The sequence below is a fragment of the Pteronotus mesoamericanus genome, unplaced genomic scaffold, assembly GCF_021234165.1.
Source record: "Pteronotus mesoamericanus isolate MK-2021 breed Mesoamerican mustached bat unplaced genomic scaffold, CSHL_Meso_final contig_438, whole genome shotgun sequence".
Taxonomy (NCBI): Eukaryota; Metazoa; Chordata; class Mammalia; order Chiroptera; family Mormoopidae; genus Pteronotus; species Pteronotus mesoamericanus.
In genome coordinates, this window is record NW_026555165.1 from 889,852 (window position 1) to 904,215 (window position 14,364).

General features: G+C 47.6%; 1 protein-coding gene across 1 annotated transcript in view; it reads left to right on the forward strand.

The window, feature by feature from the left end:
• Window positions 1-8,799: 8,799 nt before the first annotated feature.
• ABHD2 (abhydrolase domain containing 2, acylglycerol lipase) overlaps window positions 8,800-14,364 on the forward strand; it is a 62,283-nt gene continuing 56,718 nt past the window's right edge. Inside the window, exon 1 of the mRNA XM_054577583.1 lies at window positions 8,800-8,900. The gene's annotated coding sequence lies outside the window, so the exon portion shown is untranslated. The remainder of the gene's footprint in view (window positions 8,901-14,364) is intronic.

A 14,364-nucleotide genomic window follows, 5' to 3' on the forward strand; every position in this document is an offset into this window, starting at 1 on the left:
AGGCCTCGTTTCTGTTTTTGAGAAAGTTCGCACCCTGGCAGGCTCCATGGGGGGAATACACTGTACTCTAAGACTTCTGACTTGTTAAATCTGAAAAGGATCTTTGGGGATTAAAAAAACAAAAACAAAACAAGGGTGACAAACTACTGACCCCCAACTGAATCCAACCCTCAGACATTTTAAATAAATGAGGACATTTCCCATCAAATCTGCCCTCCTGGCTTCATGATGACACTGGTCTACACTCCTGCCCGGCAGTGGGTATCACTGCCCGCAGGAGATAGAGCACACACGCGCGCATGCCAGTGCCTCCCAGACCCCGCCATTCCCTATTGCCTCACCATTAGCAGGCCTCCTCGGTTAGTGTTATCTGTTTCCTCCAGTGGGCCGGTGAGTGTGGGACCCTGATCTAACCTACCCTTTGTTACTTTATAGAGACTCGGGGAAAGAAGTGGGGTTGGAAGCACTTCTGATTCCTCAGAAGATGACAAACTAGCGTGGGCTACAAGCTCCTGTCCATGAAATCAACTCTGGAGAAACCATAGAAGCTTGGATCTGAGAAACAAAGCTAAAAACTGTGAGTGCTCCCACGAAGACCAAGCCGTCATGGACAAGTGTGTGTGTGGTGTTGGTCTGGAGGATGAGGGCCTGAGTGGACTGAGACGGGAGTGGGAGGATGGGCTGGTAGAGATCTTTTAAGTCCTTCTCTTGCCTCTTCCTCTCATTGATTGGGACAGTCACTGATTGGGACGTTCTGTGTGACAGAAGCCAGGAGCGATAGCTCAGATTTCAGGTGTTGGTGGGGTGCTATCAGGGCACCCCAGCAGGTCTGCTGGGCTGAGAAGCTGGGGAAAACAGTGTGGGCTGACCAGCTTCCCTCAGACATTCACTGGAGAACAGAATGTCCTGGAGAAAGAGAAGGGAGCTGGGTACCTCCTCCTCTCAGACACTGGACATGGGAGGCGGGAGAGGTCAGTGGGTCAGGAGCAGTGCAGACCTGGCCTGGCTTCCTGACAGGCGTCAAAAGCCACACATGAGACCCTGGGGAAGGATGGCAGAAGAGTGTGACTAGGTAGGGGGCTCGTTTATGTGAAATGTGCAGAGTGGCAGGGCCTAGGGTCAGGAAGCAGGGATCATGGGCCACTCAGCAGTAACCAAGGAGACCTTTGTCCAACAGGATGTCTTGGCCCAGCCAAGATTTGGGCACTGAGAAGCAACCATGGGGTGGGGGTAGGGGGGTAAGCAACCTACTTCCATGACAACTGGGGTTGTTTCCCCAGTTTGGCAGAGTAGTTGATTTATGCAAAGCACAAGTTAAACCTCATGTGCACCTGAATTTGCAGACTGAGATTTCCACCAGGCACACCTGTTCTCACATTATGAGTCCTGGGGACCCAATCTGTTCCCATTTTCAGCAATCTCACTAGGTTCCATCTGCTGGGGTAGGAGGTGGAGGAGAGAAGGCTGGCTTCCCCTCAGACACCAGATGACAGTTCCCCAGGGAGCTCGTCCCCAAGGGAGGCAAGGGCAGCGTAAATCACAGCCATGGGTCCAGGAGAAGACTGAGGGAAAGGAAGGTGTCATGGCAGGGGACTTTCTGTCTACTCTGGGGTTACCTACTGAGCACCTACCGTGTGCCAGGTCCTAGGCGAGGCATTGGGGCATGAGCAAAAGAAAGCAAGCCAGAAAGCACAGTGTCAGAGCTTGGCCCATAGTGGGTGCTTCATAAGTGCCTTATGCTCGTCCTGAAAGGATACGAAGATAAAGAAAACAGCTTAGCCCTCAAGGGCCTTAAGATGCTATAAGAGGTCAGGACCCTTGCACACAGTTCTCTGTAACCCAGAGAGAGGAAGGTGAACACTGTCACCCAGGCCCAAAGACTCGGGGGTTTGAGGGAGGGAGAGAGGAGACATGGCTGAGGCATCCCAGGAAAGGTACCACGTGAGGGTTGGGTGTGTGTATGGGGGTGGTGGGCAGGGAGGAGGGGCCGGGGGACTGGACTCATGGGAAGCGGTGGGAAGGCAGGGCTGCAGGAGAACACATTCTGGCAGCCCCTAACCAGACGGAAGGTTCATGTGCAAATCAGTCGTTTGGACTTGGGAATGCTTTTTCCCATGGGAACAATACCATAAAGGGAGGCCAAGTTTTTAGGCCAGTGGATGGAAACTGATTCACCCCACAACGTTATTCAACTAATAGATGACTCACCACTCTTCCCTAGATCAAGGTTCAGCAAGACAGGAGTCCGTGGCATAAGTCCTCCCTGGGGGCTGGGCCTGCTAAAGGCCCAGGTCTTTTTGTCTGGGTTTTGGTGTGGTTTAGAAGGGGATTAAACTGGGAGAATCATGAAGCTAGTTTTGATTGTATGTAATAACAAAACCATCCACTGGCATACATTTATAATTACATATTAAAGGAATAGTCAGCTAGCAGGAGGTAGCGATGACTAAATTACTATCAAATCAGCAGGTAGGCTAGTTTTAGAATTTCATAGTGGCCTAAGCAGCTCTGTTTGAGATAAATGCCTTCAAATCCCTAATACAGTATGACTGGTGTTCTTATAAAAAGGGGTAATTTGGACATAGACACGCACACATAGAGAAAATAAAAAGTAGAAACTCACATAGCTGGGGCGTTGGAATCAGGGAGGGGGCCTGTGTGGTGCCTCAGGCTCTCAGAGGCAGGTCCCCTTGAAGTTACGGATTCCTGATGCCATTCTCACCCTGGCCTCAGGGTGGCACTGCTCCCTCTTCACCAATGGCCGTTGATTGCTGTTATTCTGCTATGCAGTAAACCCAGCCTGAACTTTCCAGCAGGACAGCCCTAACAGCTGAAGAATAACAACAACAACAACAACAAAAAAATAGACTCAGGGTACCATAAGTTAAAACTCAAGCTCGCCAGGTCTCAACTCAACTCTGGTTAAAACTCTCGCCTGCAGCTCAGCCCTTTTCCTGAGCACCAGGGGCCCGAGCACTAGAACTCCCAGAACTAGGTCCTCTTTTCTGCTGTGGGCCCCCCTCGCGTCCAGTGATTGGCACCAGGGAAGACTTGCCTGTAGGCAAGACCACAGTGGCCGAAGTCTTTCTCCCTGAGCCCTCAACAATATTTCAGTAAAACCAGCAACCCAGTGTTCATATGACCATTAGAGGTCCACAGTAAGGAGGGCTGGAGGCAGGAGCAGTCCTCTCAAAAGTACAGAGTGCCCTTCTCTCTCAAGGGACAGATAATTCCTGTCCTAATGCAACTCTTCACCTGCCCAGGCTCCAGCTGATGGGAATGTAGGCTCCCGAAGCAGCCCAGTGAGAGATAAGAGCTCTTTGCCTGACATGAAAAATTCATGAAGAGTAGGCATTGGGCACTCAGATAGCTCTGCCAAGTTGCTGTGCTCTGGGGACATGGCAAGGAGATGGAAACGCCAAATGGAAATTTTCTCTTCCATCCAGCACCTCCCATCACGCTCCCCTTCCATGGCCAGTGGGGCTCCCTTCTCTGTGATACGAGGCCACACCACCTCAGTCTCATTGGAGCCCCACGGCCAGCACCACCGATGCCCACATTCCAGGGCATTCAGGAAGAGGCCGGTAGGTGTCCATCCACAACCAAGATGAATAAGTTCATATCAATGTTTTCTCTTATGTACTTTGTTGTTTTAGGCCTTGTATTTAGGTCTTTGATTCACTTTAAGTTAATTTTTGTCTATGAGACAAATGGTAGTCTAGTTTCATTCTTTTGCATGTGGCTTTCCAATTTTTCCCAGCACCGTTTATCGCAGAGGCTTTTTTCCCTCTATTGTGGATTTCTGCTCCTTTGTCAAAAATTATTTGCCCATATGTTTTTTTTCTGGGCTCCCAATCCTGTTCCATCAGCCTGTGTGTCTGTTTTATTGCCAATACCATGCTGTTTTGATTATCGTAGCTCTGTAGTATAATTTGAAGTCAGGTAGTGTTATACCTCCATTTATAGCAAGTGCTCTGTACAGGTGTACCATTGTTCATTTTTTATCCTGTATTTTTACTCAACCTTTTTAACATTTAGACATGTTTAGAGACACAGTTACCATGTGTCACCATTATCTACAGTATTCAGTACAGTAACATGCTGTACAGGCTTGTGGCATAGGGGCAACAGGCTGTATCAGAGAGCCTAGGAGTGGAGTAGGCTGTACTATCGAAGTAAGTTCACTCTTGTGATGTTTGCAGTGATGAAATTGCCTATATCACCTATTTCTAAGAATGTACCTCCATCATTAGATAGCACATGACTGTAATAAGCAGGTAGTAAAAAGATAAGGTCAAAATGATGCAGGTGATATGCAGATGCCTGGAGCCTGCTGTGCACTGAGCTAGAATAGCCAGATACTCAGACAGCTAAGAGGAAGCCATTAACTTAGATGCAGACATTAACCGGTCCATCACTGGCCCTGTCTACCTTTCCACCCTCTCGCCTACTGACTCTGCACTTGGACTCTGCTCTAAACAAACCAGCTTGTATTCTTCCACTTAGAGACCTGTGTTTCTGGTGTCCTCACCACCTGGAATGTCATGCCATCCCCACCCCCATGTCAGCCCCAAGAATCTAAATCAGAAAAAGCTGTTCCTGCCTCTGAATAATTGTTCATATCAGTGATTACTCTATTGCTTAATGTTCAGTCCTTTTAGTTATCTCTCAAAGCATGTCTCCTTTGTCCTATGTAGGGCTGGAACTTTGCTTTATGGTTCTGTCTACCTCTCTAGTACTATATATCTTGCTTCCTGTTATTTAATTCAAATGTATGGTAAAACAATACAGGGATCTCTGGTATGATGTAAACAGCTTTAAAATAGCTCCAATAATATGAAATTATACAGGAAAGGGTATTTGATGCCCTATTTAATGCACAAGTTTTATAGACTCCTTTTGCATTAACAGCATGGAGAGCTCAATTTTTATTACTGTAATTAAGGATGACGTCAGGAAGAGGAATGCATAGTGACTAAGAAGTCATCTTTAGCCAGACGCCAGTCTAACACTCTGTGTGTATCTGATTATAAGGCTAGAACAACAGCTTTTTAGCAACTGTGTGTGTGTGTGTTTCATAAGCATTTTGAGTGCTGAATCCTGTGTATGTATTACCATATAACTCATATTTTATCAGCCAAACTCTGAGACTATTTGAGAATGAAAAGGGGGCACTATTAAAAACTTGCCAAGGCAATAGGCATAAACTAAGACTGTCCTGAGCATAAAAGCACCATATGATTTTTATTATAGACAACTTCACACATAGGTTTAAAGAAGCAGCCCGAATCATAGACTGAGGGGATTATTCATTACTGTGTTGAATAGCCAGCAGAAAGCTTTTCCAATAGCAAAGGGAGACAAACCCTTGAATTTCATCAGTTTGTCCCTGTAGAACTATTGCATGCTGGGACTTAGAGCTGCCAAACTGTATCTGTAGTATCAATGAGAAGCTGGCCAGGAGGCCTGGTCATCAGCCATCCTGTCCTCACTGCCTAGGTGCACACAGGCAGCACTGGCTGGGTGTGGCGATAAAGTGACTGTTTTGGATTTCTCAGAGCCTGCGCCATCTCTTGCCTTTGGGGGGATTTCATGAACCTCCAGGCTGAGGCTTTTAGTACTGTTCTCGGTCTCGTCCTTTCCCATTTCCTTCACAGAGGTTAAGTGCATGAGGTCTAGTCTTAAAAATCTTAACTCAATCCTTGGAACCTCTTTTGATGAGGACATTCCAAAGGAAAAAGTTTCTCTCACCCGGTGGTAGATGTTGCTAGTGGAAAAAAAAAAAATTCTTCCATGTGTTGGGGAGGATGGGTGAATAGGAACTTTGTGACCAATTTTTCTCTGAATCCAAAACTATTTCTAAAAAGAAAGTCTATATGAAAACAAAACTTGAATGCTGTAATCACAGCTTCTGATAACAGAACTTAGAATATGAGTTAGCGCCTTAGAAAAAGGTTCTTAAATGGGCTCCTGGAATAACAATGGCAAACATTTATTAAAAGCTAAGCATGTGCCAGGTTCTGTTTGATGCACTTGAACTCATTTGCTCCTCACAGCACCCTATGAGGGAAGCACAGTTAATGTCTTTGGAATTTTACAGAAGAAAGTGGGGCACGGGACAGGCAAGGTACTGGCCCAAGGTCACCTGGCTAGGAAGGGCAGAGCCAGGATTCAAGCCCCAACAGCAGAGGCTCCAAAGCCAGTTGCTCTCAACCATCCCTTAAGGATACAGACAAATGAACAGAAACTAAGTGAATCACTGATTTTGCACAAAGAAAATAAACAGAGCACACTGCCTGCTGCGCCCACTGCTGCCTGCTCTCCCCCAGGGGACTTCAAGGACTTTCTCAAGGGTTAGGAAGAAATCCTGCTGAGAGGCCCCAGGAGAGTTTAGAGCCAGTTCCACTTTGGTAAAGTCCTTCATTCTCTTTATAACAAGGCACTCACATGCTTTCAGAAAAGTACTTCATAGCCTCATCCTAACTACTAGTTATCCCATGCCAAGCCTCCCTAAACTTGAAGGCAAAAATGAGTCCATTCTGTCTCCTAAATGGCCTCCCACAGAAATGCTTTATAGAATGAAATAATGTGATTCCACAGAATATGGCAAAAGCCAAACCAAAGGGGAGGAAACAGCCACCAGAGACAAATAAGAAAGCAGTCTGAAGTGTCGCAGGTGGTAATGGATCATTATTGAAGCCAGCCGAGCTGCAGAGGAGAAGACGCGCACGTTCTCTTTCCCCCTCTGCTTGGGCTCATCCTGTGCTTCTTTTTCAGCCCCCGTGACACGCTTGTGTTTTAGAATTTGTGAATTGGATGGACACGTCCCTTTCTGGAAATCTTCGTGGCTGAACCTATGTTCCTCTCCTGGGGGAAAAATCAATCTGCACAATGGTAAGTCCATCTGCAATTTATTCTTCACAGCTGCTTTCTGTGGCTTTGAATCAAGCTGGCGGAATCTTCCCCTGCCTTGGGAGCCTCTTCATGACTTTCAGTACTAATGACACACCTCATTCTCCTTTAGGAAACACAAGCAGGGGCAGCCCTGTATTGGGCAAGGCATGTTTCCCTAGCATACGTGCAGACATATGTATATCCACCAAACAGAAATGTTTAAAGACAAAAGAACTGGAAAATGGTGGAGTAGAACCAAGTGCACATACACACTTTGAACTGGCAGCAAATCCAAAGCTCTTTTCTGGAAGCCCATACTGTTTTAACACCGAGAGAGGGAACTATAGGGGCCCCTCACTGAAATCCCTTGCTACTGAAGCCTGGGTTTTTCTTTTCCAGGATGGAATAAATAAATGCTGAGGTGAACTCTTTTTTTAGGTAAACATGACAGCTGAAATGAAAATAGAGCAAAGGCAAGGGATTCTTTCTCCTCCGCCATGCACCATGGATATGGATTCTCTCAAAGGCAGACCTAAAGGGTTGGGGGCTAAATTCAGGCCTCAGAGGCTGTCTGTTCGCCCTGTAGGACGTCTGCACCTTTAGAATGGGGAATGGGCTTCAGGAGTCCCTGGCCTATATATTTCTAGTCCAGTGCTGATGGGCCTTCAAAGCATTATTTGGTCATGTTCCATGAAACTTGAGTCATTGGATACTTGAATGTCTAAACAGGATAAAGGAAGCTCTGTTTTTCTTTGTCATAATTCAATTCTAAAATATGTTGGAAAAAAATTAACATTGTTACAAATACCACTTCCCTTCTCTGGTTAAATTGCTCCTCCCATCTTTTCTAGCTCTGGTGCGCTCTGGTAGGGTGGCCCTGTCTGCCCTGAAGGGGTTGCATTTCAAGTCAGTCAAGTGTTCTATTCTTGGTAAAGCACATGCCATTGCAGAAGCAGCTTAAGGCTCATAGAATTTTAGCACTGGGCCTGGTTCCATAGACCCGCAGGAGTGAGTGAGTGAGTGGGTGGGGAACCAGTCTTGACTGAATGCCTACTGAGTGCCAGGCACTGTAATTGTTTACAGAGTTATTTCATCGTATTAACTGCTATTGTTACTCCCAGTTGCCAAATGAAGAAACCAGGGTGCATGCTCAAAGGTTAAAGTGACTTGCTGAAGGCCATGGAGCCTGTGTGCGCCAACAGAGGGCTCAATTCGAGGTCTGACAGCAAAGTCTAAAAGGCTGAAAGGACAGTGGAACGATTAGCTGAGGTCCACAGTGCCTGTCATGTCCCCACCACTCTCCTAGCTTCCCAGCAGGAAGGGCTGTCTCTACATCCTTTCCTATCCTTGTGGTTTGGTCACTCACTTTCCTCCCTCTTCTCTCCCCAGGCTGGACCTCTAATTCCATCCCCGGTGTCCTGGGCTACAGCGAGTCGGTCGTTCGGCCTGCAGCCATCAGATCCCCCAGGTGAGCTTCAGAGGGCCTCCTTGCTCCCAGCCCAGATGACACCAGACCTTACACCGCCCCCTCAAACCAGCTAGAGATCTCAATAGCTTCTCTCTCTCGGCATCCGCCCCCAACAACAGCAAACTCGGCCCATCTCTTAGTCCTCCTTCTTTTCCCGGCCCCCGGACAGGCCTTATCCAATAAGGCCTTGGCCTACGGGCCAAAGACGTCAAAAGTAACCAATTGTCTTCGCTAAGGCTCCGCCTCTGCGCTGAGGAGCAGCTCCTCCGACCAATGGGTTACCCGCTGGGTGCGCCGAGCGTCCGGGGCTTGAAGAGCAGCGGCCGGGCTACCCAATGAACAGGCGGGATCCCGTGGTTAGGGGCGTGGCAGAAGCGGTAGTCAGGGGCGTGGCAGCAGTTGCTTAGGCGGGGCCGGTAGCCGCGGGAGCTGCACTGGCCGGGGTTCCGGCTACATTTCCATGAGCGCCGCCGGCAGCCGAGGAGCTGCGGGAACCCGACTCGGGGTGAGCTGGGCCTCTGTAGTCCACCACGCACAGGTAAAGCCACGGCCGAGCGAGCTCCACTAAGCCGGGATCGTGCCCCGGATCCGTCGGGCCAAGCCCCTGAACCCCTCGGTCCTCATCGTGGCTCGGCCCATCGCTCGCGCCCGGGGATCCTCGGGGCCTGTCACCTGGTGCTGTCGGGGGTCCGGAGGGCTGATTTGCAAAGTGGCGGGGAGGGGGCAGCCTGAACCGCAGCGTTCGGAATACGAGTTCCTGAAAGTCCTTTGTCCCCTCCTGCCCCAGGTACCCAGGTTGGGGATCTGTGGGACTGTGGCCAATCTGCCGGTCATCCCTCCGTCTGTGCGCACTCTTGGGACCTCTGGGCAGGAGGTCTGCTGGCCCAGGCTTGGTAGTGGCGGTCTGGGATCCGCACCTGGAAGAAGAGGGCCATGGGGCCTGATGATAGCCCCGCATATCCGAGGGTCCTCTGCATTTCTGGGCTCCAGGACCGAGGAGTTGAAGTTGTAGGAAGGCAGCTTTTGACCTACTTGGAGGCGCACTTACTGAGCTCTTTGCTCCAGGCACTGTTCTAGGCCCTTCCTGTTCCCCACAAGGAGAGCTGTCCAGCTCCTCGACCTTGTTTGGGCAGAGGCCAGATTACAGCCACCTTTCAAGGATGCTTAGAAAGGACTCCCGGGGGAGGGCTGCATGACCCACCTGTAAGGCCTTTCTCCACTCACAGGCACATTCTGGGTGACCTTTAATGCCTAGTTTGAGGATACTTATGGTACCTTAGTTTGGAAGTGGATGTTGCATTCACCCATAATGGATTATGTAGTCTCAACTCTCAAGAGTGGGTGTTAGAAAAGAGAACGGGCTATACCAAGAAGATAAGGTTTATTTAACCACTGGGGAACTCCTTATTTTGAAATGTGGACTGTCCCTCTTAGTCTTCCACTTCCCCTCATTCAGCCTGCCAGTTTCACCTACATTCCGTTAACCAGATTTGGCTGGGGTTCCAAGAACGGGCTCATGAGAGGGGCCTGGGGAAGCTGTAGGTTTGGCAGAGTAAATGTGCTCTGTGTCCAGAGCTTTCTGAGGGCCATTTTGTTACAACCACATTAAGTCCAAAAGAGAAACCATGCAGTACCACTTGACCACTCTCTGTCATTTGCCTGAACATAGAGGACGTAATAATCTTCTGAAGGTCAAGAGGCAGGGAACTTTAAACACCACTTGCTGCCTGTTTGAGGATGAATTAACCTTTGAATAACCACTCCAAAAGCTGATCAGTCCATATGCGGCATGGACTGTGGCATTCCAGAAGAAACTAGCTCCTGGGGAGGTCACAGGGCTGACTGGTCCTCACAGAGCCATGAGTAAAGGATGATATGTTGATCCTGGATCTATCAAGTTAATGACTTGTGTTTCGCTCCTGGCCTAGTTATCTCAGTCTTGGTGTGTTTAAATTCTAGGGGAGTCCAGAGAGGTCAGGAGCATAGGTTTTGGTGCCATAGTGTCTGGATTTGAACCCTAGCCCTGCTTCTTTCTAGCTGTAACCATGGGCAAGTTATTTAACCTCTCCCTGCCTCTGATTGCTCACTCATAAAAGAGGAACAATAGTGCTTCTTACCAGGTGGTTTTGAGGAGTGCATGAGGTGCTCTCTCTGAAGTGCTTGAATGGTGTTTGGCACACAAAACCTCTATAGATTTGTTAAATATGATGTCCTATTGTCCTTTTATACAGTTTTTCTTTATATCTAACCCCCCAATATTTTCTGTCAGAGCTTATTTTTTCCCCCTGGCTGCCTCCCTACAATTCATTAAACATATTCAGATTTTATTGCAGCACAGACGTCTGTGGGGTTCTCCAAGTCACGTTCCATTTTATTTATTTTTCTGTCTTTTATTGAATCAGGGCATTCATTTTTCTCTGTTAGCCCTCTCCTTGTAATTGCACTCTTTTTAGACTACAGATCTGTTTTATTCTCTTTTAAGAAGTGGGGTAGAGGAATCTCTCAAAGTGATAGTCCCGGATGATACCAATTTCCACGCATTCTTTCAAATATCTCTTCCCTCTGCTCGGCCCTCCTTCCCAGTTGTCAGTGTGATACAGCTTGATTATAAATGGATGAACATTTTTAGATTAAGATTTCATGAGCCACTGTATTAAGTGCTTTTCGGAAGTTCAGGGATCATGTGTCAAATGCATTTAAGCCGGTTACTTAGTCATTCGAGCGGGGGAGCCCCAGCAGCGCCGGCCTTGCCCGGCAGAAACACAAGCGTGTGACTGACTCTTGCTGGTGATCCAGCCTGTTCACTGTTTTTTCTGCATTTTTTTCCTGTTCATTTCTTGAGCTTGAAATAAACCAGATGGCAGGCGCCATGGAACAACGGTCTTCCTCTCGTTTGAGTTGGGGAAGTTCTCTCTCTCCTTTTCGCTTTCACCTTCATTTCCTTTATCACCTCCGCAGTTTTGGGAACTGCCCACTCTGTTTGCCAGCCAACTCCCTTTTAATTAGGAGATATGCCCATCACCTTTCCTTCTTGCAGGGATCCAGTCACCTTTGTTTTTTCATGTTTTCTAGAATAAACCAAAGATTATCACTGTTCATCGATTGGCACCTACTTAATTAAGAGTTGATTCTGAGTTTTGGTTTTTTTTGGTTAGGGCTTTCTAGAGCTCGGCCATCTTAGAATAGTTGCTTTATTTCCATTGTTTGTGTGTTAATAACGGGTCCCCTTCTCCCTGTCTCGCTCTCTTTTCTCATAACATCCTGCTGAAAAGCCTTCTCATTTACTGTTATTTTTTAATCCTTTACTCGTACCTTCCTCCTGGTATCTCTGGCAGTGCGCACAAGGAGTATAGGGCTCCCCACTGCCCTTGTCCTGAACACGTAACATTTCTTTGGTCGTATGGAAGACAGGGTCAGAGCCTGTCTTATTTTCTGCTTAAAGCCTGGCTCTTTGAAAAGCCGTAGCAAAGACAGACTTCCAGTATTAACGGAGCTCTGTGTGACAGAGCCTTGCTACAACCTACTGCTTACAATATCCTGACTTCTAGCACAGTATGCAGTCATTTTCCTATCTGCACGTTTGTTTTTGTTGTCTTGGTTCCAGGGCATCGTGTTTTGGTATTAAACCTTTTCTGTATACAAAATGGCTGGTGTGGATGGGCCACCAGACCTGTTGTTGCCCTGGGAGCCTGTGTCCCGGCCCCGGCAGGTGGAGGCCTTGCTGCACAAGGACCCATTCTCTGGTCTCTTGCAGTCAAGCAGCACACAGGTAAAGAGCTCGTTAGAGAAGTGGAACATCGAGGCCCTTGGCTTTGCCTCGTTTCTAATTTTCTTTTGTTCTCGCTAAGTGGAGGTCCATTAAGTTCAGCAAACCGAGCGTCTGGTGTGTGCCAGGAGCACAGCTGTCCAGAGTGACAAGTGTGTTTGGTTTGCTGCATAAAGACTATTTTGTTTGTATTTCACATATTAAAGATGTTTAATGTTTTTCATTCAAAAGTAAATTTTAAATAGGTAATACATTTCCATGAAAGGAAACATTGGAAAAGCACAAAAGGTTAGACGGTTACTATGTCTCTGTCCACCCAGTCCTGCCACCTAGTTTTTTGTTCCTTAGAGACAACAGTGTTACTGATTTTCTCATCCTCTACAGATGTGCCACACACAGCCAGGGCATTTCCTACATGTGTTAGCAAATTCATTGTGAATACCCCTTCCCTTTTATACACATGGTAGCTAACTATTGGGAACCCGGCTTTTTCTTCACTTAATGTTTCTTGGCAGTATGGAAGGATCTTCTGCATCACTTTTTATAATGGCTGCCTTTTTTAAATACCCATTTTTGTTGTTGTCGTCATTGTTCCTAAGGATGCTAAGAACCAGTCTCATTTGCGCAGCAGGTTTCAATGGAGATCCTCCAGCATTTTATGGATATCTGGGGGCAAATACTTTTCTTCTCTACATCCTGCAGCTCTGAGCTCGGAAAGAGGCTGGGAAGGTGGGGAGGGCTTCTCCTAAAGGTCACCCTGTGGTGGGAGAGTGGGAAACGCTGGGGACTGGGGGACCCTGGACCTTGGGCCCTTCCCCTGGCCTTCTGTGCTGGAATTGCCGGGGAAAGCCTGCTGTGTTTTCTCTGGTCTCCAGAGAATGCTCCGACCTTCCTGACACACGTGTCAGCCTCTCTCTGCCTCTTCCTGTGACCTGCACCCAGGTGGTCTCTGTGTGCCCTTGCCCTCTGGAGCCTGCCCTTCACTGTGGGACTCCCTGCCCGGGACGCCTTGGTGGATGCCCCACCCTTCCTTTCCTCCCACTCCAGGAAAACCGGCTCTTACACCTGTGCTTCTGGGAACCATCTTTCCCAAGCCGGCCTTTGGGGGTAGAATTTCTGTTGCTTTCCCTAGGGGTGTTTACCGAGTTCTCCAGATCACTTGACGACTTCCTAGGTCTGAACCTGACGTGGCCTTGCTCGGCTTGCGCCACTAATGACTCTAAGAAGAGAGTTCCGAGTTCTTCACATTTGAATTCCCTATGACTGCACTTAGGGTTTGTATGACCGTACTGATGCCAGCATTTTCTTATGGTTTCTGTGTCTCCCAGATCTTGCTTTTTTTTCTCTTTAATGTGCCTTAATCCACGTTTACTTACCTTTGAGTCTAATTGAGTCACCTTGAAATCAAATTGAATCTTTAAGATATTAGTCAGCCGGTCTAATGTAGAGTCGTGAGCACCTGGTCTGTGCCCAGTGCTGGGCGTCCACGGTATCAGTCAGCTGTACCGCAGATACCGTGTTATGTAGCATTACAGGCGGTGGGAGTCTTATCAGTGACACTTGGTCCAGTCTCTCGGGCGTATAAAAGAGACAGAAGCTTGGAAAAATGGCCCCATTTGTGTCCAGTCACTGTACCAACCCTATTTGTGTGTTGTTTACTTAGTCATGTCAATGAGAGCAGTAAATAACAAATCAGGAAGTCCAACATAGAATTGCCAAATGTTAATCTTTTTTTCACATAAGAAAAGAAAGCCCTATCTGCTATTATTGCCATCGTTTAAGAAATGGTATTTTAACACCCAAAATGAGGGAAGGTCAGTGCCCAGAATAAAGAGCAGCCTTCTAAACAGAACATACTTACATTGATAAAAAGGTTGCATTAATGGAAGTTGACATGTGGTGTTTAGTCAGCCCTGTGAGGGCCCCTACGGTGGAAGGTGCCTCACCTCTGGCCTCCTGGAGCCTTCCCCGGGGCCTGGCACAGGGAGGGTTCTGCGGCCTCGATTTCCTTGCCGGCATTCATAATAACTCACAGAGTTGTGGTGAGCAGCAAATGAGGTAATGTCTGAGGATGTACTTTGTAAACAGTAAATTCTGTGATTGGTCTTCACTGTCCACACCAGTGCATTTCGTGATATGTTTGAGGAGTAGCGGAGGTCATATATTTAAGTCAAAACATTTGATAAACTGTAGAGTTACAGAAATAGAAATTTTTTACTATCATCTAGTTCTGCTC